A 22050-nucleotide genomic window follows, 5' to 3' on the forward strand; every position below is an offset into this window, starting at 1 on the left:
AGTCCTTGGTAGGTCGTTGGAGGGAGTTAGCACCACATCTGCACACACAACTCACCCAATTCACATAAATTCCGGGGAGAGGGCGATGTCCTCTGACGCCACATTCACTCATATCCCAGATATCACTCAGGTGTGAAGAGTTGAGGGACCAGAACATCAATTGGAACTCGCCACTGTCCTCCTCGAACTACTCCATCACACTCCTGGCCTTGTAACATAGAGCATTATCTTGTTGAAAATGCCACTGTCGTCAGGAAACATATCGTCAGGAAGCGGTGTATGTGATCTGCCACCAGTGTGCGATACTTTTCTCATCACGGTGCCTTGCACGAGCCCCACTGGTCTCTTGGGTGCCCTCGTGAATGTTCCCCAAAAGCCGGCCGGTGTGGCCGAGCGGTTCTAGGCGCCTCAGTCGGGAACCGCGCGATCGCTACGGTCGCGGGTTCGAATCCTGCCTCGGGCATGGGTGTGTGTGATGTCCTTAGGTTTGTTAGGTTTAAGTAGTTCTAAGTTCTAGGGGACTGATGACCTCAGATGTTAAGTCCCTTAGTGCTCAGAGCCATTTGAACCTTTTTTTTTTTTGTTCCCCAAAACATAATGGTGCCGCCACCAGATTGTCGCCATCCCACAGTACAGGTGTCAAGGAGCTGTTCCCCTGGAGGAAAGTTTCGCGCCCTCCCATCGCCACGATGAAGAAGGTATGGGAATTCATCAGACCATGCAACGCTCTGTCACTGCGCCAACGTCTAGTGCCGATGATGGTGTTAACATTGGCACATGAATGGGTCGTCAGTTGCGGAGGCCCATCGTTAGGAGTGTTCCGTGCACTGTGTGTTCAGACACACTTGTGCTCTACCCGGCATTAAAGTCCGATGTTATTTCCGCCACAGTTCGCCGACTATCCTGATTTACCAGTCTGCCCATTCTGCAGCGTCAACTCGTAAATTGTCAAAATAATAATCCATCTAAAAGACTGTGCAAACATGATTGCTAATCGTCAACTGTCGAAATCATGCACCAGCCTTTCTTTAAAAAATTAGACACCACCATCCAGTGTGTTCGCCAGTAGGTCTGCACTACAACTGACATAGTACATAGTACCACCACCAGAGGGCGCTTACGTCCATTCCGTGACGTAATCCAAGATGGCAGCCATGACATCAGCTGATGATGCAAGTACTGTTATCCAAGATGGCGGCAAACAGTGTGTTCACCACAAGGTCTAGACCTAATACACAGTACCACCACCAGACAGCGCTGTCGTCCATTTTGTGACGTAATCCAAGATGGTGGAGCGAAATGGTGGAAAAGGACTCTGCCTGTGATGGACATGAGTCTTTATTTTGCAGGCAGCCTCTCCACCATGAGATCTAGAGTCCAATTGATCTAGTACACAGTACTGCTGCCAGAGGGTACTGTCATCCCTCCTGTGATGTAATACAAGTTGGTGGTCTGGAGGGGGAAAATGGTGCAAAAACCACTCAGCCTGCACTGGGCTGCTGGGGAGAGTAAGGAAGGAGTGTACTCTATTTATTTTGGAACATTTGATTTAGGTATGGAGTATATTTATCACAATGATACAAAACTCTCGCCCTGATGTGCTTAGGGTAGGAGTAGCTTGGAGTAGTGGCACTCACGCAGTTTTCCTGGTTGCTGTTCTTGGATGGCGTTTGCAAAACGTCTCTGTTGTTGATAATAAATGTCAGCAGTGATGATCACACCCTGTGGAATCAATTCGTAGGACGCCACACCATCGCTGTTCCACCAGGTGCATAACATCTTTTGTGGATGCACGCACGTCTTTGTACGGAGAGTTGCTACTTGGTCTGTGTTCAGCTATTCCTCTCTTTTCCTTACGTTAGCGTGAAGACACCATTTCTCGTCACTAGTGACAGTACAGGATGGGAATAGTCGGGGTTGTTCACGAGCCAATTGATGATGAGCAAGCAGAGGTGACTTTGCCGTAGAGCTTGCGGTACCCATATACCTGATTTTTAAACCTTCCCCATTGCATGCAAATGTTGCACGATGGTGCAGTGATCGCAGTTCATCCCATTTGCCAGTTCTCGAGTACAATGACGTCGATCATTGTGGATAAATGCATTTAAACGATCTTCATCAAACACCGAAGGTCGTCCTGAACTTGGAGAGCAATCAGTGTCGAAACGATCCTTCTTAAAACGAGAAATCCATTTTCTTGCCTTGCTCTGTCTAGTGGCATTAGGCCCATACACGGCACAAATATTTTTGGCTGTCTCAGCTACTATCATTTATCAATTAAACTCGAAGAGAAAAATATTTCGGAAATGTTCCGATTTCTTCACAAGGTACTCCATTTTCTAGCGTCTACCGCTCCACTCACTGACTTGAAATGACAAAATGACTGTATGTAAACTCAGATAGCAACAGTGAACTATAAATAAAAATAACAATAGATAAACAAAGCCCATAACAACCGTAGTACCAACGCTACGAAATTATTCACCAGCCTAATATATTAGTAGCTGGTCCGCACGCCCGTGAGTTGTCAGCAATGGAAGAGAAACAGTACAACATTCGCCATCTCACATCGCGTAAACCACAGCGGCCGTGTCAGTGACCCCTCTGACCCCTCTGCTCCTGAGGCAGGCGGCCATTTTACTTAGCTCACGGCCTGGTTCAGCAACGTCAATTAAAATGAAAGGTGTCTTAAAATATTACTGCCTCTTGTTTGTTACTGAGCAGTAAAACTACGCTTAGAAACTCTTCAAGTTAGTCGACGTTTTTTCGACTCGGCTGTTGGCTACTAGGGGCATATTTTTACAAAATACGGCTGAGAACCTCGGGCCGCACGATTACTTGACTCGGGCCGCAGCAGTCTGACGTCCTCTAGTATAGCATGTATCCAATTTTTATCTGTTACAGCGACATAGCTGATTACAGAGATAAGCTTTCATTTCGCTTGTTGATGCAGTAGTTGCTGCGGATTTTCTTTTATCGTTTTTACTTTAAAAGTTTGAGTTGTAAAGCTGTAGTCGAGTTTACGTAATCGAATTTTTCAACTGTAATTGTCATTTGTTGGCTAGTTTTTGGTGTGTAATGTAAGCATATTGCATGTTTTTACAAAGCGAGTATCCAGGTTAGGTATTGGTGTGCGGTTGCGGTAATGGAAACGTTGGTGCTACTTGTAAGCCGGCCGGAGTGGCCGTGCGGTTCTAGGCGCTACAGTCTGGAGCCGGGTGACCGCTACGGTCAGAGCCATTTGAACCAATTTTTGCTACTTGTAGAGAATGCGGTAGAGATTTCCTAACCGCAGAGTATCAGATTCAACATTAGCAGAGGTTGAAAATACCGCTTCAGTTGTGAGGTTCTGTTTATTTAAAACACGACTGGTTTCGGGCACTTAATTGCCCATCGTCAGGTGTTATTCTGAAAATACTACACGTGTGTACTGCTGCGAGTAAAAACTATTAGCTTGGGTCTCTTGTTTATTTTCGGTATACGGTCTGATGAAGGGCATACAAGAACCCGAAACCCGTCGTGCTTCAAATAAAAAGAACCTTATAACTGAAGCGATGTTTTCAACCTCTGCTATAATGCTCAGTTGCAAATTTTCCTCCGACAGAATTATTTGTAGAGTTAACAGTGTTTACTCGCGTTTTCGCTAAAGAGCGTGTTATGTGTGCAATGCCCAGCAGTTATAGGTCATCTGAAAGTGTGAAGGAAGGGAGTGTGTATGAAAGAGAAGGTATTACTCAGTTCGTAAAACGTAGTCCTTTAACAAGTACACGTAGAACTTCTACACCCATCGATGTTCTGCATACAAAAGAATGTCGGCCACTATGTATGCACGATCTGTTTCCTTATCATTTGCAGTGAGAACAATACTATCGAGAAGGAGATGAAGGTAGACGATTGGAATTTTGTCGGTCACTAATTGCAAATGTCTGAGTAATCCCATTAACACTGTTTAGTGTATAATGAAGCGGCTTTTATTCGTGATGGTGCAAACACACGTAACTCACATCGGGAGTTCGATGAAAACCCAAACGCCGTTGTGGAGACACACTTGCAACAATGCTTCTCTATGGATATGTGGTGTGGTATGACAGGCAAACAACTGATTGAGACTATTGAACTGCGGCATCGTCTTACAGGCCCTGTTACGTAGACTTCTTGAAAACGAGTTTCCAGCATTATTGGTAGAGGTTCGTTTGGCTATGAGGCAGGGTATGTTCTTCCGACGTGACGGGTCCCCTGCGCATTCTAGCCACCAGGTGACACATGATTGAAACCGAACCATTCCCGGAAGACCGATCGGCAGAAATCGTCACCTTTCTTGGCCACCAAAGTGCCATGTCCTCAGATTTTCGCTCCTGGGAATTCGGACGAATTCATTTTTTGCGGGTCGGCTGCGGTGGCCGAGCGGTTGTAGGCGCTTCAGTCTGGAACCGCGCGACTGCTACGGTCGCAGGTTCGAATCCTGCCTCGGGCAAGGATGTGTGTGATGTCCTTAGGTTAGTTAGGTTTAAGTAGTTCTATGTTCTAGGGGACAGATGACCACAGCAGTTGAGTCCCATAGTGCTCAGAGCCATTTGAACCATCTTTTGCGTTTAATTTTTATTTGTAGACTTTACGTTTCACTGTTCGTAGAAGAACGCCAAGACGATCTCGCATGAGCTACATGTGGAGCTCACCAGAGAAAACGAAAGTGTAGTGAAGTCACAACTGGAATTTATGAAATTCAACTTTGAACTTATTTGTCATTGCTGAACATCTTCTGTGGGTATCTGTTTGTGTTATATTCTAACAGCATTATCTCTGTAAACAATACATATTGTCAAGTGTTATGTGGAATGGTTTATTAGAATTAGTGTACACTACCACCTCTTACAGTACTTACTACTCTCCGTCAAATACCGTGTATAATGCATGTCGTATCAGTCTTCTGCATTGTCGATGAATGTAAACAACGTCATCCACTCGAACGACAGTGACCTCGTGTGACGCGTGCCTGCACCACATTCGTTTCCATGTGGCATCCCGTCAGGTGTTACAAAAAGGATCACCCCATCGTACCGAATCGTTTTATCACTGATGTGAGTACCACTGGGCGCACATGAAAAAGCCGCGGTCTCTGATCTCAGTCCTGTGAGACCTGGCCTAAGCTGGCCCCGTGAGTTGTAACATGCTATAAAAGATAAAAGAATCGCTCACTTTCCATTTCTCCCACGACGCGTTTCGACGCCTTACACACTCTATCTTTGGGTGGCCCAGGAGATTACATCACATCTTTGTTCGCTGGGTGTGCTTAGTTGTCTGTTCGGCATTTCGTTTCTTTACAAATAAGGTATAATTGCCATTTTAAAGTAAACTAGCTCCGAAATTAAAAAATTTAAACAATAATGAACTACCTAAAATATGTTTCAGGAAAAGGAACACAGAGTTTCGTCATAAATATTCATTTTCATTTTTAGATCTCAACAACCGCGAAACGAGGTCACGTTTGCAGTACAGAGATTCTACAGATGTAGAAATGTAGTGCTTTGTAAGCATTCATTACCAGGTTACGAGGGTCGGAAATCTAATAGCGGCAACAATTTATTTTCAACTTGTCGAAAATTGATACATATTTCAAAGTTTAACTGTAATTCAGTCACCAGCATTGTGTACAACCTGTTGCCAGCGATTTTGAAGTCTTAGGAGACCCTTAGGAGCGCCGGTTTGTTCACAGTTCGAGTGGAGTATTTTATTGCCCGGCAAATCTCTGTAAGAGTTCTAAAGCGAATGCCATGAAGCCCACGGAGTGCTTCCTTCACTTTAGGAATCAAATGGAAGTGACAAAGTCTTAAACCGGGGAGTGCGATGGGTGGTGGTACAGCACTTCCCAGCCGCATCGAGCAAACGAGTGTGTCACAACTTCCAACATATGCGCCCGAGCAGTTCGCTGCCAAATGAAGGGTGTGTCGTTCAGAAAATGTCAGCGCTGAGTTTCTGTACGCTGTTCATTTTTGGAACACAGCTGCGACCAGCTTAGAGAAAGAACCGGTGACACTTTCTGCAGGACCCGCCCACCATTTTGTAGGAAACGCTCGGACACACATGGCGCAAGTTGTGATTGATTTGTTCTGTCGATGGGGCTGAGAAATTCTTCGCCACCCTCCACACCCCCCGTACTTCAGCGCTTGTGAGTGCAGTTAGATTCCTAAGATGAAGGAGCATCGTCTTTGCATTCGCTTCGGAATTGTTAACAGATATTCGTCGGGCAGTAGGCCGTTCCACTGGAGGTATCCTGTGACTTCCACATCGCTGGCAACACAATGCTGGTAACTACTTTGAAAGACAGTAAAACTTTGAAACATATATCTACACTGAAGCGCCAAAGAAACTGGTATATGCATGCGTATTCAAATACAGAGATATGTAAACAAACAGAATACGGCGGTGTGGTCGGCACGCCTATATAAGACAAGTGTCTGGCGCAGTTATTAGATCGGTTACCGCTGCTGTAATGGCAAGTTATCAAGGTCTAAGTGAAACTTCCTGGCAGATTAAAACTGTGTGCCCGACCGAGACTCGAACTCGGGACCTTTGCCTTTCGCGGGCAAGTGCTCTACCAACTGAGCTACCGAAGCACGACTCACGCCCGCTACTCACAGCTTTACTTCTGCGAGTACCTCGTCTCCTACCTTCCAAACTTTAAAGAAGCTCTCCTGCGAACCTTGCAGAACTAGCACTCCTGAAAGAAAGGATATCCCCTTTCTTTCAGGAGTGCTAGTTCTGTAAGTTTCGCAGGAGAGCTTCTGTAAAGTTTGGAAGGTAGGAGACGAGGTACTGGCAGAAGTAAAGCTGTGAGTAGCGGGCGTGAGTCGTGCTTCGGTAGCTCAGTTGGTAGAGCACTTGCCCGCGAAAAGCAAAGGTCCCGAGTTCGAGTCTCGGTCGGGCACACAGTTTTAATCTGCCAGGAAGTTTCATGTCAGCGCACACTCCGCTGCAGAGTGAAAATCTCATTCTGGAAACATCCCCCAGGCTGTGGCTAAGCCATGTCTCCGCAATATCCTTTCTTTCAGGAGTGCTAGTTCTGCAAGGTTCGCAGGAGAGCTTCTGTAAAGTTTGGAACGTAGGAGACGAGGTATTGGCAGAAGTAAAGCTGTGAGTAGCGGGCGTGAGTCGTGCTTCGGTAGCTCAGTTGGTAGAGCACTTGCCCGCGAAAAGCAAAGGTCCCGAGTTCGAGTCTCGGTCGGGCACACAGTTTTAATCTGCCAGGAAGTTTCATATCAGCGCACACTCCGCTGCAGAGTGAAAATCTCATTCTGGAAGATCTAAGTGAGTTTGAACGTGGTGTTATAGTCAGCGCACGAACGATGGGACACAGTATCTCCGAGGTAGCGATGAAGTGGGGATTTTCCCGTACGACCACTTCACGAGTGTACCGTGAATATCAGGAATCCGATAAACATTAAATCTCCGACATTGCTGCTGCCGGGAAAAGATCCTGCAAGGACGGGCCAACGACGACTGAACAGAATCGTTCAACGTGGCAGAAGTGCAACCCTTCCGCGAATTGTTACAGATTTCAATGCTGGGCCATAAGCAAGTGTCAGCGTGCGAACCATTCAATGAAACATCATCGATATGGGCTTTCGGAGCCGAAGCCCCATTCGTGTACCCTTGATGACTGCACGACACAAAGCTTTACGCCTCGCCTGGGCCCGTCAACACCGACATTGAACTGTTGATGACTGAAAACATGTTGCCTGGTCGGACGAGTCTCGTTTCAAATAGTATCGTGTGAATGGACTTGTACAGGTATGGAGACAACCTCATGAATCCATGGAGCCTGCATGTCAGCAAGGGACTGTTCAAGCTGGTGGAGGTTCAGTAATGGTGTGCGGAGTGTGCAGTTGGAGTGATAAGCGAGCCATAATACGTCTGGATACACCTGTATTCATTCATGTCCATTGTGCATTCCGACGGACTTGGGCAAATCCAGCAGGACAATGCGACAGCTCAAACGTCCAGAATTGCTACAGAGTGGCTCCAGGAACACTCTTCTGAGTTTAAACACTTCCGCTGGCCACCAAACTCCCCAGACATGAACAGGCAGGTGTACAAGTTTCTTTGGCTCTCTAGTGTATTTCGTATAAGTCGTAAAGAAAATAGTTGCCACTATTAAAGTTCCAATCCTCGTACACTGCGAATCAAAGACAGAAATAACATGTATATAAGTGTAAAAATCCTTGCAAACGTTTCTGCTTAAGAATATCACTACTGTAAAAAATATAGTAATTAAATAACTTATAAAGCTTTATTTCAGCCTATTTATTTGTTAGTGTATTAGTTTATTGGTATAAGAATTCTTTCATGATTTAAATTACTCAAAAATACATGGTAGTAAACGTTACTGTGCATTGTCTAATATGCTTCAGAAGCTTTAAAGTTCTTTGCCACTGTCTCGGCTTTATCGTTGGGTAAGGTCTGATCTGGCCTTGTTTTACACTTTGATTAAAAATTCCAAGTTGATGGTAGAGATTTAATTTGTGGCCCGTAGTTCGTGAGGTACTGTTAAATTATCGTCTATGTTATGGAAAGCACGATGTACCTCAAGATGAAGGCGCGGACCCTTGAAACATGTCGTAGAAGAAAATAAAAGTGGCTGACAGAGATAATAGGTTTAATTTATCGCTTATTGTCATAAACAGTAGCAGTTTTCAATCCACAGCCCGACAAGGACGACATGCTTGTTTTGAATTAAGAATACGTGCTTATTCGCGCATCGCTCCTTTTAGCCTTTTTTTTTTATTTTACACGTCTAGCTCCGTAGGACCAAATTGAGGAACAAATCTCCAAGGTCATGGAATGTGTTAATGCATGAAATTACAATATAAAAGTAATAACAGAGAAAATAAAATGTTATGAACCCAAAAGACAAGCCATACGTTTGTGTAAACGCAATCAACAATATAACAAAGGAATGATCTGAATTTTTCAAGGAACTCTTCAACAGAATAAGAGTGACCCATGAGGAAACTCTTCAGTTTCAATTTGAAAGTGCGTTGATTGTTGCTAAAATTTTTTAACTCTTGTTGTAGCTTATTGAAAATGGTTGCAGCAGTATACTGCACACCTTTCTGGACGAGAGTCAAGGAAGTGCGATCCAAATGCAGATTGGATTTCTGCCTAGCATTATCTAAGTGAAAGCTGTTAATTCTTTGGAATAAGCTTATAATGTTAACAAGAAACGACAGTAAAGAATATATACATATTGAGAGGCCAATGTCGGAATACCCAGACTGGTGAACAGGGGTCGACAAGGGGTTTGCGAACTTATACCACTTATTGGTGAAACCGGCCGTTAGTGAGCCAAAAATATCCTCCGAGAATGGGAAGAGTTACCCCAAAATATAAAACCATACGTCATAAGCGAATGAAAATAAGCAGAGTAGACTACTTTTGGCGTTGAACTATCACTTACTTCAGATACCGGTCGAATAGTAAAAATGGTAACATTAAGTCTTTGAACAAGAACTTGAACGTGGGCTTCCAACGGTAGTTTACTGTCTATCTGAACACCAAGAAATCTGAACTGTTCAGTTTCACCAATCATTTGCCCATTCTATGAAATTAAAACGTCGGGTTTTGTTGAATTGTGTTAGAAAATGCAAAAAGTGAGTATTATTGTGATTTAGCGTTAATTTATTTTCTACAAGCCTTGAACTTACGTCATGAACTGCACTATTTGAAACGGTGCCTATGTTACACACGACATCCTTTACTACCAAGGTAGTATCATCAGCAAACAAAAATATTTTAGAATCGCCTGTAATGCTAGAGGGCATATCTTTTATATAAATAAGGAACAGGGCTAGCCCCAGCAGTGATCCCTGAGGTATCATCCATTTGACTGTGCTCCACACAGACCCCACATCATAGCCATTCTCACCACTGTGGATAATGACCTTTCGCTATCTGTTGTTAAAGTAAGAGGTGAACCAATTGTGAGCTAGTCCCCGTATTCCATAATGGTCCAACTTCTGGACCAATATTTTGTGAGCAACACGATCAAACGCCTTAGTTAAAGCAAAAAAGATGCCCAGCGTTCGAAACTTACTTTAATCCATCCAGTACCTCACGGAGAAAAGAAAATATAGCATTTTCAGTTGTTAAACCACTTCTAAAATCGAACCGTACATTTGATAGCAAATTACGTGAAATAAAACGATCAATTATCCTTTCGTCCACAACCTTTCAATAACTTTAGCAAACACTGATAGCATAGAAATAGGTCTAAAATTGTCTACATTCTCAATGTCTCCATTTTTATAAAGCGGCTTTACTACTGAGTACTTTAGTCGTTCATGAAATTGACCATTCTTAAAGAAAAATTGCAAATGTGGCTAAGAACAGGACTAACATTTGCAGCACAGTACATTAATATTCTGCTAGGTACTCCACGACATCCATGAGAGTCCTCAGTCTTCAGTGATTAAATTATTGACTCAGTCTCCCCCTTGTCAGTATCACAGAGGAGTATTTCAGACATCTGTCTTGGAAAGGCTTTTTGCAAGAGAATTATATGATTCCCTGTAGAAACTAAGTTTTTATTTAATTCACCATCAATTCGCTGAAAGTGATTGTTAAATACTGTAAGTATAACTGACTTACCAGTAACAGAAATGTTTTACTGCGAACTGACTTTATATCGTCGACTTTGTGCTGCAGACCAGATACTTCCTTAACAACTGACCATATGGTTTTAACTTCATCCGGTGAATTATTCTATTTTAAATTTCTTTATCAGTCCTCTTAGTTGAGAATAGCTAGACAGGAAAAGAAGACTCAACATAGATGGAGGAAAGTCAACTGAACTGTTTCGTTACTAGATGAGTAAAATTTTCTATGAATTAATTCATCCAATAGACCGTAGCTTGACAGCTAGATTTATGTGGTCATACAGTGTAAAGGAAAGCTACGAACTTAAACTCATACTGACAGTTTAACACACTGGATGCTAAGTTCACAATATTGTTTGTTTTACGACAGTAGTCTAAATTCAAGGTCCGCATCCCTCCTTCACTACACAGCAAAATTAAATACATAATGCTGGCCTTCCAAACAACTGTTTCGTGATTTCCGGACACGAGTGTGAGCGAAGCCTTTCGTTCGAACAGCAGAAACGTCGGGTCGATGTGGCGCCAGTGTCAGCGCCAGCGCCGGCTGGCGACAGTTTGCCGACAGGAGACTTTCCTGCGAACGGCGGGGTAATCGAATTTCCGCGCATCCCCTGTCAGCTATATTCGTACTTTACTGAATTATCGAAAATCTCCATTGTAACTGGGTGACAGCGAAACTCTGGCAGGAGGAAATTTCATTGTGTTGTAAATGACAGGCGCTTTTCCCGAACGGCTTATGTGGGCTTAAAGGAAATTTCCGTGTCACCGGAAAAATACACTTCTGCACGGAATAATACATTCTGCAAAAGACAAGTTGTATTTTCGGCGTTTTTCAGTTATATGAATGTATATGTTACCGGCAGAGTGCCAAATCAAGACACTATATAGAACAAGTCAATATATAGACTGCCTAGAACTTTTTATCAAGATGTTTAATTTAATTTTAATTTAATACTTATCCTAGGAAATGTGTAAAATGCCTAGGTATTGTATGAAATGTGAGTTGGAGACAGGTAAAGTACAAAATTACAATGAAATAATGTGTTCAACTAGAGATTTATGTATTTAATCAAATTAAAACATGAAAATTAACATAATTTTGTGTGTCTTAAAATAGGCGTGTCCTGAAGAAGAGTTTTTAACACGAGACTACCCTATTTCTTCATTAACCAACAAGAAGTTGCTTCTTTTCCACGGCCTCAGCCGTATTCATGTTCCTTACTATTTCATTATTGCGATTATCTGTTAGAAAAACACTGTTTATACATCTACATCTACATCCATACTCCGCAAGCCACCTGACGGTGTGTGGCGGAGGGTACCTTGAGTACTTCTATCGGTTCTCCCTTCTATTCCAGTCTCGTATTGTTCGTGGAAAGAAGGATTGTCGGTGTGCCTCTGTGTGGGCTCTAATCTCTCTGATTTTATCCTCATGGCCTCTTCGCGAGATATACGTAGGAGGGAGCAATATACTGCTTGACTCTTCGGTGAAGGTATGTTCTTGAAACTTCAACAAAATCCCGTACCGAGCTACTGAGCGTCTCTCCTGCAGAGTCTTCCACTGGAGTTTATCTATAATCTCCGTAACGCTTTCGCGATTACTAAATGATCCTGAAACGAAGCGCGCTGCTCTCCGTTGGATCTTCTCTATCTCTTCTATCAACCCTTTCTGGTACGGATCCCACACCGCTGAGCAGTATTCAAGCAGCGGGCGAACAAGCGTACTGTAACCTACTTCCTTTGTTTTCGGATTGCATTTCCCTAGGATTCTTCCAATGAATCTCAATCTGGCATCTGCTTTACCGAGGATCAACTTTATATGATCATTCCATTTTATATCACTCCTAATACCTACTCCCAGATACTTTATAGAATTAACTGCTTCCAGTTGCTGACCTGTTATATGGTAGCTAAATGATAAGGGATCTTTTTTTCTATGTATTCGCAGCACATTACACTTGTCTACATTGAGATTCAATTGCCATTCCCTGCACCATGCGTCAATTCGCTGCAGATCCTCCTGCACTTCAGTACAATTTTCCAATGTTAACAACCTCTCGATATACCACAGCATCATCCGTAAAAAGCCTCAGTGAACTTCCGATGTCATCCACAAGGTCGTTTATGTATATTGTGAATAGCAACGGTCCTACGACACTCCCCTGCGGCACACCTGAAATCACTCTTACTTCGGAAGACTTCTCTCCATTGAGAATGACATGCTGCCTTCTGTTATCTAGGAACTCTTCAATCCAATCACACAATTGGTCTGATAGTCCATATGCTCTTACTTTGTTCATTAAACGACTGTGGGGAACTGTATCGAACGCCTTGCGGAAGTCAAGAAACACGGCATCCACCCGTGAACCCGTGTCTATGGCCCTCTGAGTCTCGTGGACGAATAGCGTTACTTCTCATTATGCGCAACACTCTAAAAAAATTTCGTTTCATTGCATTTGCACTATCAAGAGCAACATTTCCATAATTATCACGTATCATGTTACTATTATGACACACAGCTCGCTGTGCCGCAAGAATAAACTCGTGATCCATTGGTAAAAAAAAGGTTCCGCAGATGAAAAAAAAGGAGGGTGCGGCAGAGCATGGCAGCTGCCTATAGAGACACAGTGTGTGCCGAAAGTTTATTCCTGTGGCATATACTATAGTGCCAACGCTGATTTCAACTATTTTTGAATTCCACATGCTATATCAGTTTGTTTACGTTTGAAAGCTAGAAATCAGGAAATATATCACACAAGTTTTTCATTTAAATATTTTTTTTCGTTACGCGACCAACCACCTCAAAAAGTTGAACAGAAGCCGTGAATATCCACGGCTAGAAGACAGGCTGAAAGGTTTAAAAGATAGGAATTATTCAGTTTCTATTACTACTACTAATTCACTGCTTCCAGGATACCTGCTCTCCTATACATCTAAAGCAGGTCGTATCGTACACTGCATATACTCTATACAGGTTGTTCTAGGAGGAATAGTCAAATTCAGGGATATGACAGGAACTATCAGAGCAAAAATGTTTAGTAAACAGGGGATCTAAAATGCGTAACTTAAGAACTATGAGCACTTCATCTTTGATACTGTGAAACAAACCTCTTCTACCGCAAACTCTTTGTTATCCGTACTTTATGAGAGGATAGTTTGGACCGAAACAAGAAAAAGAAGTCTAGTAAATATGGGCTCTGAAATTCACACCTTTGGAGCTACTAGCACGTCTTCATCTTCGCTACTGTGAAACACATCTCTTCTACTGAACAATGCGTAGCTCTTAAGGTATGCATTGTAGAGTCTATGTTCACTACACTCTTCTCTTCGAATGATTGTTCCTGTCATATCCCTGAATATTAACAATTCCTTTTGGGATAGCCTATGTAACAGCAGATTTTATTACACTTTGAGCTGTTATAAGTCAACGCAAAATATAGTAGTTTCTACAATATAAAGTAACGTAATCATAGTCTGTTAGGAAGAGGTTCGCAGAAGAGCTTCTGTTAAGTTTGGAAGGTAGGAGGCGAGGTGCTCACAGAATTGAAGCTGTGAGGACGGTCGTGAGTCGTGCTTCGGTAACTCAGTCTGTAGAGTACTTTCCCGTGAAAGGCAAACCACTCGAGTTCGAGTCTCCGTCCGGCACACAGTTTCAATCTGACAGGAAGTGTCATATCATCGCACACTCCGCTCCAGAGTGAAAATCTCATTCTGGTAATTATAATTAATTGGGCTGCTGGGCAAAAAATGTTCAGGATTTGCCCATCTACATATTGCATCCGTGGGAGATCGAAATACTTGCTTGTAGACGGTATGTGCACAGTTCGAAGTTATGCAGGCTAAAAGATCACACTGATATCAAGAACTCCCGTTTTCATGGAAACAATACTTCTTATCCAATTTTAATAAATGTCGCCGTTTTTTCGACCAGCATCTTCTACAACTAACCACTAACTCTCTCTGTTAACATAAGACGGTTGCCGAAAAATAACGCCAGCTCTCCCAACTCACAAACATCACACAACTGCTGACCGCGTATGAAGTACTATAACTTAACCTGCCTGCCGTGAACGATACGGCTCTTCTACGAAACTCGAAACAGCTGATATTACTAAAAGTCTTGGCGCTTACAGACCCGCCTCCTTCTCTCCACGAGCATCCACGACCGACACTTCAAAGCAGCTCACGAAATTCGCTAAACATTTCATGACTGCTATTCAGCAGAATGACGGGCTTATGTCTCGCCGACATTGGTTCAGACACCTGTACGTAACACCACCAAGGAGGAACGGTCAGCATTCAAGGATATGACAGAAACACTTGTATGAAGGAAAGTAATTCGTATCGACATACGCTCTTCTCTGATTGGTTTCTGAGGTAGAACACATTAAATGTCTTTTTGTACATTTTCCGTCAATAACTCGAAAACAGCGGCCTCTAGCGAAAACGTGGTCGCAATGCAAAATTAAACTACATTAAATTTCGTACAGAAAAGGTCCTATTCGTTTTTCCTCTGGGAGTAATAATTGCGCGAAGAGAGCGAGAGAATACTGAATTAATAACAAGTTCGTTTGCGTGGCCATTCTCCACAGCTAGCAAAGGCATATTTGTATTGTAAATGAAACCGCCTTTTCCTGCGACACTGTAATTCATTTCTCCCAGACGCGTTTCGCCTTTTCTTACGCTAAGATGTCTTCAGTGGGATCTAGAACGACACGGTTTTGTGTTGATATGTCTTATTTTTAAATTATCAAACAGTTTGCGCGGCGTTTTTATGTAAATAAGTAATTACTTAGTTTGTTGGTATCTGCGTCTTCTCTGATCTTATCTGGAGGACGTAGTACCACATCATTTCCGAAATACAAGCACATTTTTATATCCCGAACTTGTTCTTTACTGCCGGCCGTCGTGGCCGAACGGTACTAGGCGCTTCAATCCGGGACAGCGCTGCCGTTACGGTCGCAGGTTCGAATCCTGCCTCGGGCATGGATGTGTGTGGTCTCTTTAGGTTAGTTAGGTTTTAGTAGTTCTAAGTCTAGGGGACAGATGAAAAATGGTTCTGAGCACTATGGGACTTAACATCTGAGGTCATCAGTCCCATAGAACTTGGAGCTACTTAAACCTAACTAACCTAAGGACATTACACACATCCATGCCCGAGGCGAGATTCGAACCTGCGATCGTAGCGGTCGCACGGTTCCAGACTGAAGCGCCTAGAACCGCTCGGCTACACCGGTCGGCAGGGGACTGATGACCTCAGATGTTACGTCCCATAGCGTTTAGAGCCATTTGAACCATTTTTTTGTTCTTTACACTGTTCACCATTTTCACCTTTATTTTCGTGATGCACTATTATTCTGTTGTCACTAGTTACAGATATTTGTTCGGAAACTGTGCTTTTAAAGACGTAAATATGTGTTGAGTTCATTAAGTTTTTTTCCTCGTGTTTGGTCTGTTTACCTGCATGTTGGCAACCTAACGAAGTATATGTTGAAAACTAACGTATAATCATGATGTTTGTGTGTGTGTGTGTGGGGGGGGGGGGGGGGGGGGGAGTGAGTCGGTGGGTCCGCGCACACGAGGTGGTTAAAGTTGTAGAGTGTTGAATACGAATGTAGTAGCTGTTAGAGAGTGGTTGAAAACTTTGGTGATCAGCTGATTTTAGCATTAAAAGAGACATTTTAGCTCGATATCGTGGTGGGCACTGCCATTTAACAGTAGGTCTTCGATCTGTGTCATTAGAGGCCTCAAGAATGAGGAGCATGTGGCGTCACTATATCGTTGGGTCATATTTTAACCCCTTATTTGGCAGACATCTTACAATGTTATGTGGGTATCAGTTACCAGTTCAGCCGTTTAGTTCAACTTTGTTGCGCTGTTTCTTACTGTGCAGTGAAAACTGCTTTTAAACGGGAAAAGGAAGGCGTCAAGGTGACTTGTTATGCCACTGTTTTACTGAATTCTTACCTGGGACACTGCAGACGGACCTTTTTTTCTGGGAAGAGTAAGCTTGGCTTTGAGAACTGGATTGACAACGAGACAGAAGATGAAGAAATCAGAGACCCTTGTGCCAGTGAAAGATGTACAGTATGACTGTTTCGGTCGCTGTCCAGAGTGTGGGCCAAAAGCGAAGATGCAGACTTCCCCCTCAGGGATTGTAGATTGTAAAGTGATGAAAATGCGGAATTGTTCTGTGCTTTGTAGCAAAAAGGATTTGTTTTAAGACATTTCGCGTGCAGGAGTTCAAAATGCAACCATTTTTTCAGCCACAGGAACAACATTATAGTACTTCCATTGTAGTAAACATGCGCCTTTTGTGGGTAATGATACTTATTTGTAACATACTGTATTCTGAAACAATGTATGTGGAATTGTTCGCTTGACCTGTACATCTAATTTAAGCAACTTAATACTTTCTCTTCACAATTTTTCTGTGTGCGCGCCAAATGAACAGTTAACTGGATGTTGTTTGGGTGCTGACAGGAAATATTAAATGATTTAGTTGAAGACGTGCTCTCAGTTTTAAGGGCGATTGAACGAGTGTACGTGGGTTCTTATATTAATGTGCAATAAGGAACTCGTGCTTAAATTGTCAGGAAACTGATTGTAACATTTGAATTAGTGATTCACACCTATATTTTAAATTGGAGGTCAGCCAGCCACATACATATGGAGAAAAGTTTTAATATCTTTATTCAGTTAACCTTCGGTACATGAAGCACCGTTTATGTGAAGACTACAAAAAATATATTTAAGTGCGTAATGATACGCCTACAATCGTGCATATACAGGGTGAAGCGAAATTCGCGCACTCCGGCTTCGCAGCGCGACTCCTCACATGCCAGCGATAAAAAAAGTCTCACAGAATGTCGTCTGGCGAGTACATAGGGCAGTATAAGGCAATCTGGCAACACTGCAACCAGATGTATGGTAACCATCTCGGTCAGATTATTGTAGTAGTGCTGTACAATTGATGCAGTGGATATAATTTTGTGTTACCATGCATGAGGTCGAGGGTTCGATCCTGGGTTGGGGTGCATTTTTTTCTAATTTCATTCAAACATATCATATTGCAATATACACCGTTTCTTAGGTCACATATATCCTAAATTTACAATATTTTGTAACGCTGAACATAACAAATACGTGGTTAGACAAATAAGAAATAGAAGGTTGAAACAAATGACCTGTCATAAGACAGAATGACTACAAAAACAATACCAATTCCGAGATGCTAAAGATCATAGCACAGTAAAATACCACAACATCTATTTGTCATTTACCCTGCATGTAATTTGAACGCTCAGATGCTGCACATTAGCAACCAGTGGCACTAATAATGTCCACATTAATGACGACATGACCTTCACAACAGAATACATTGCCCTCACAACAACAGATGCTCAAAGCGACCTCCCTGCACGTCCAAACGTTGCGCAACCCGCCTGACCATACAGGTCTGGACCCTTCGCAGCAAAGCTGCGTCCACAGTAACAAGAGCAGCATGAACACTGCGCTACTAATTCTTCCACATTCTTCGGTGGAGTGGAGTACACGTGCTCCTTCAGGTGTCCCCACAGGAAGAAATCCAGGGGATTTAGGTCAGGTGAACGCTGTGGCAATACAACTGCACCTCCACGTCCGAGCCAATTCCCTGGAGATTTTCTGTACACTGTCGCACATTAATTCAAGAGTGTGAAGGTGCACCGTCATATTGGAACCATATCCTCTGCCAAACACATAGCGGAACATGTGCCAGCGCACCAGGCAGATAGTTTGAGAGGAATACATGATACCTTCGTGCAGCCAACCGGTCAGGCAACACTTAGGGGCCCGAACACCTGTCGCCCAATATTCCGGCCCAGACGTTGATACGAAAGCGAACTTGATATCCACGGTCGCGGATGGCATGCTGGTTAACCTCACACTAATGGTGGGCATTGTGCATATTGAAGACACCCTCACGACTGAATGCTGCTTCATCCGATGATGTTACAGTGTTGACGAAGTGGTAGTTGACATCCTGAAGTTGTTGGAACCATTCACAAAATTGCATCCGCTGAATGCGATCTGCAGGATGCAGGTGTGGCGTGAAAGCATAATGATAGGGGTGCAGCCCATGGTCGTGCAGCACATTGACGATCGTGCGTCGCGAGACACGCAGCTGCCTTGCTACGCTACGTGTACTTCGCTGAGGTTCTTGGTGTATGACGTCCAGAATAGCTTCCTCAGTAGCTGGAGTACAGCGAGTCCGTGGACGACCTCTGTCACGCAGTAGTGGAAGGAGAGAACCTGATTCCCGAAGGCGCAGCTCCAGACGACGAAACACATTTTGATCTGGATGGCGTTGATGAGGATGTCTAGCAGCATATTCACGAGCGGCAACACCAGCCCGGTTGTCAGATGCACCAAGGACCAGAAGCATATCTACATATTCATCGTTTGTGTATGCCATACGTCTGCCACACTGGTTTAGAGGTTTACAGTGAGAAGATTCGATACGTATACGCATGTACACATTGGAGTCAGTCACGGGCTCGCTACTCCGCTCGCACTAGTCCCTGTCTGATGGACAGCGCATACAGTAATAAACACGCCGTCAGTCCTGCGCGCTGTTACACCTAACGTGCATTACCCCTGACGGATATTGTTCTGCATGATTCATTCTGATACGGCTCATTGTGAAATGTTCGTTTTCGAATTACACTGTTTCCCCGAACGGTAATAGACATGATGTTTCCACAATATCATCGATAGAATAATAGTAACAATAACAATATTAATGCATTGAGACCCGATGTTGAAAGACATAATTAGTGGAACCATGGTGATAACACATACAAATAGTAACAGAGTTTGGACATTATTCGCAAAGCACGTTGCTAGTCCTAGACCCTAACGAAATGTAAAGGACCTGAACGAGGCAAGAATAATAGTTGATACTAATCTGTGGGACCATTGGAGGAGGGTACAAAAAACAAGTTTCGCAGCTAGTAGATGAAGTGGTGCGAATAAATTCGCGCCCTCGACGTGGAAAGGGCTTCTTTCAAAGCTGATCAATCTTCCATTTCAACGATTGTAGTATGTATGTGCAAATGTTTTCTAGAGGACCCGCTGCATTCGCTGTTGACGATTAAGATGCCAGATACCGTACCACCTGAACTACACATACCAAATAAAAAACATATGCCTCAACCCAGGATCGAACTATCGATCTCGTGCATGCTAACCCAAAATTCTATCCACTGCACCCACTGTATAGCACTATTAAATTGTGCTGTGAGAGATAGGTACCATACATGCGGTTACAGTGTTGCCAGATTCCCACCCTTTAACGTCCTTCTTCTGCCGGACGTACTCGTCAGACGAAATTTTGTGACATACATTTTTTTTATCGCTGGCACGCAAGGAGTCGCGCTGCGAAGCCCTAGTGCACCAATTTCGCTTCACCCTGTATAGCCAAGCCTCAACCCCGCAGGTTGCGCTGTTGTATTTGACCACGGACGGAATCTGTACAATGTCGTCAGTACGTTCTGAGTGTCAGTCGTAGTCAGAATAGTATTTTGTGTAGCCGTAAGTGCATTATGTCGGAGCTAAGGGAATAAGAACGTGGGCAAATGTTCTTGCATGTACGGTCGGTGCTTAAGTAATCTGAGTGTTTGTTGTTTCAAGAGGCACTGAATCGAAGATTTATACCGCATTCGCTGGCCACGGTGGCCGAGCGGTTCTGGGCGCTTCAGTCGGGAACCGCGCGACTGCTACGGTCGCAGGTTCGAATTCTGCCTCGAGCATGGACGTGTGTGATGTCCTTAGGTTAGTTAGGTTTAAGTAGTTCTAAGTTCTAGGGGACTGATGACCTCAGATGTTAAATCCCATAGTGCTCAGAGCCATTTTTTATTCCGCATTCAGGGAAAGTGGAAAAATATCATCTGCTAAGTCACAACGCAGACGAAAGTGTATTTTGAGTGATCGTAGCAGACGGTCACTGAAGAGGAGTATGACGGAAAAAAAGGGGACGACAAATACAAAAGTCATTTGCAGAACTGAACGTCGTACTAGCGAACCCAGTCAGCACCAAAGCAACACGAAGGGAGCCCCCTAAGCAGATAACTGCAGGGCGAACTGGAATCCCAAAACAACACATCAGTGATGCAAATGCTCATAACTGAAAAACATGGCGCCGATGCCGTAAAACCTGGACTGTGCAGGAATGGAAGAAAGTAATTTAGTCGGATGACTATTGTTTCACATTACTGGCCGAGTTTACGTCCCAGGAGTGAAACATGGCTGGGGTTCGGTGATAACTGGACAGCCATCTCGTGGTGTTCCATGAGCCCCATGAGTACTCAGCAAGATCGTATTACTGTCAAGGACTGTGTGACCATTTTGGCGGATCAGAATGTTTCCTCGCTAATGGTGATGCTGTGTTCCCAGACAGCACGGTCCCTGCCCACGCAGCTCACGTCGTCCAGGAGTGGTTTTGCCGAGTACGCATTGTCGCATCTCGCCTGGCCACCATCGTATAACTGAGCCATCGTGCTCTACTTTAAAGGAAAGGGTACGTCATCGCTATCCACTTCTATCTTTGTTACCTGAACTTGCCACTAGTTTGCAGGAAGAATAATATAATATTCCCTTTATCCATTTCGAGATGACTGGAAGCTGTTTTGAATGCCAGCGTATTAGGCATGGTAACGTGTTTTGCTTTTGGTGTTCCATATTTTTGTCCACCCCCGTACGTCTATCGTAAGAGATGTGGTTTAATATAAATTTTGTGTTTGATAGCCGCGTGGGATTAGCCCAGCGGTCGAAGGCGCTGCAGTCATGGACTGTGCGGTTGGTCCCAGCGGAGGTTCGAGTCCTCCCTCGGGCATGGGTGTATGCGTTTGTCCTTAGGATAATTTAGGTTAAGTAGTGTGTAAGCTTAGGAACTGGTGACCTTAGCAGTTAAGTCCCATAAGATTTCACACAAATTTGAAAATTTTTGTTTGATAAATGTGTAATGTGAGAATCCTCTTCTTTGTACCTCCCAAAGAGACAGAATCCCGTATTTATTCATTTTCCCAATAACTGAGTCTATAAACGTTTTAAAATGCGTCATTATTGCCTTTGATTGTTGAAATTATTTTATTTGTAAAATCCACAGGCTTTGACAGTTTTCAAAGGGACAAATTTTGTGCTCCAGTACATTTCAAAATTCAGAAAATATCATACCACTTATTACATCCCAGCGTTATATAGTCCAGCTCCAGTGGCTGTTACACAACACTTAAGACACCATTCGTGTAACAGCAAACCACTATACGCTGTATACAACCACTGTTTGATCTGTTGCTGTCCTTGTGGGACTCCAGCATTAAAGAACCGGAGTACTGATATTACATCTTGAGTGCACACG

Source organism: Schistocerca piceifrons, chromosome 6 (assembly GCF_021461385.2).
Source record: "Schistocerca piceifrons isolate TAMUIC-IGC-003096 chromosome 6, iqSchPice1.1, whole genome shotgun sequence".
Lineage (NCBI taxonomy): Eukaryota > Metazoa > Arthropoda > Insecta > Orthoptera > Acrididae > Schistocerca > Schistocerca piceifrons.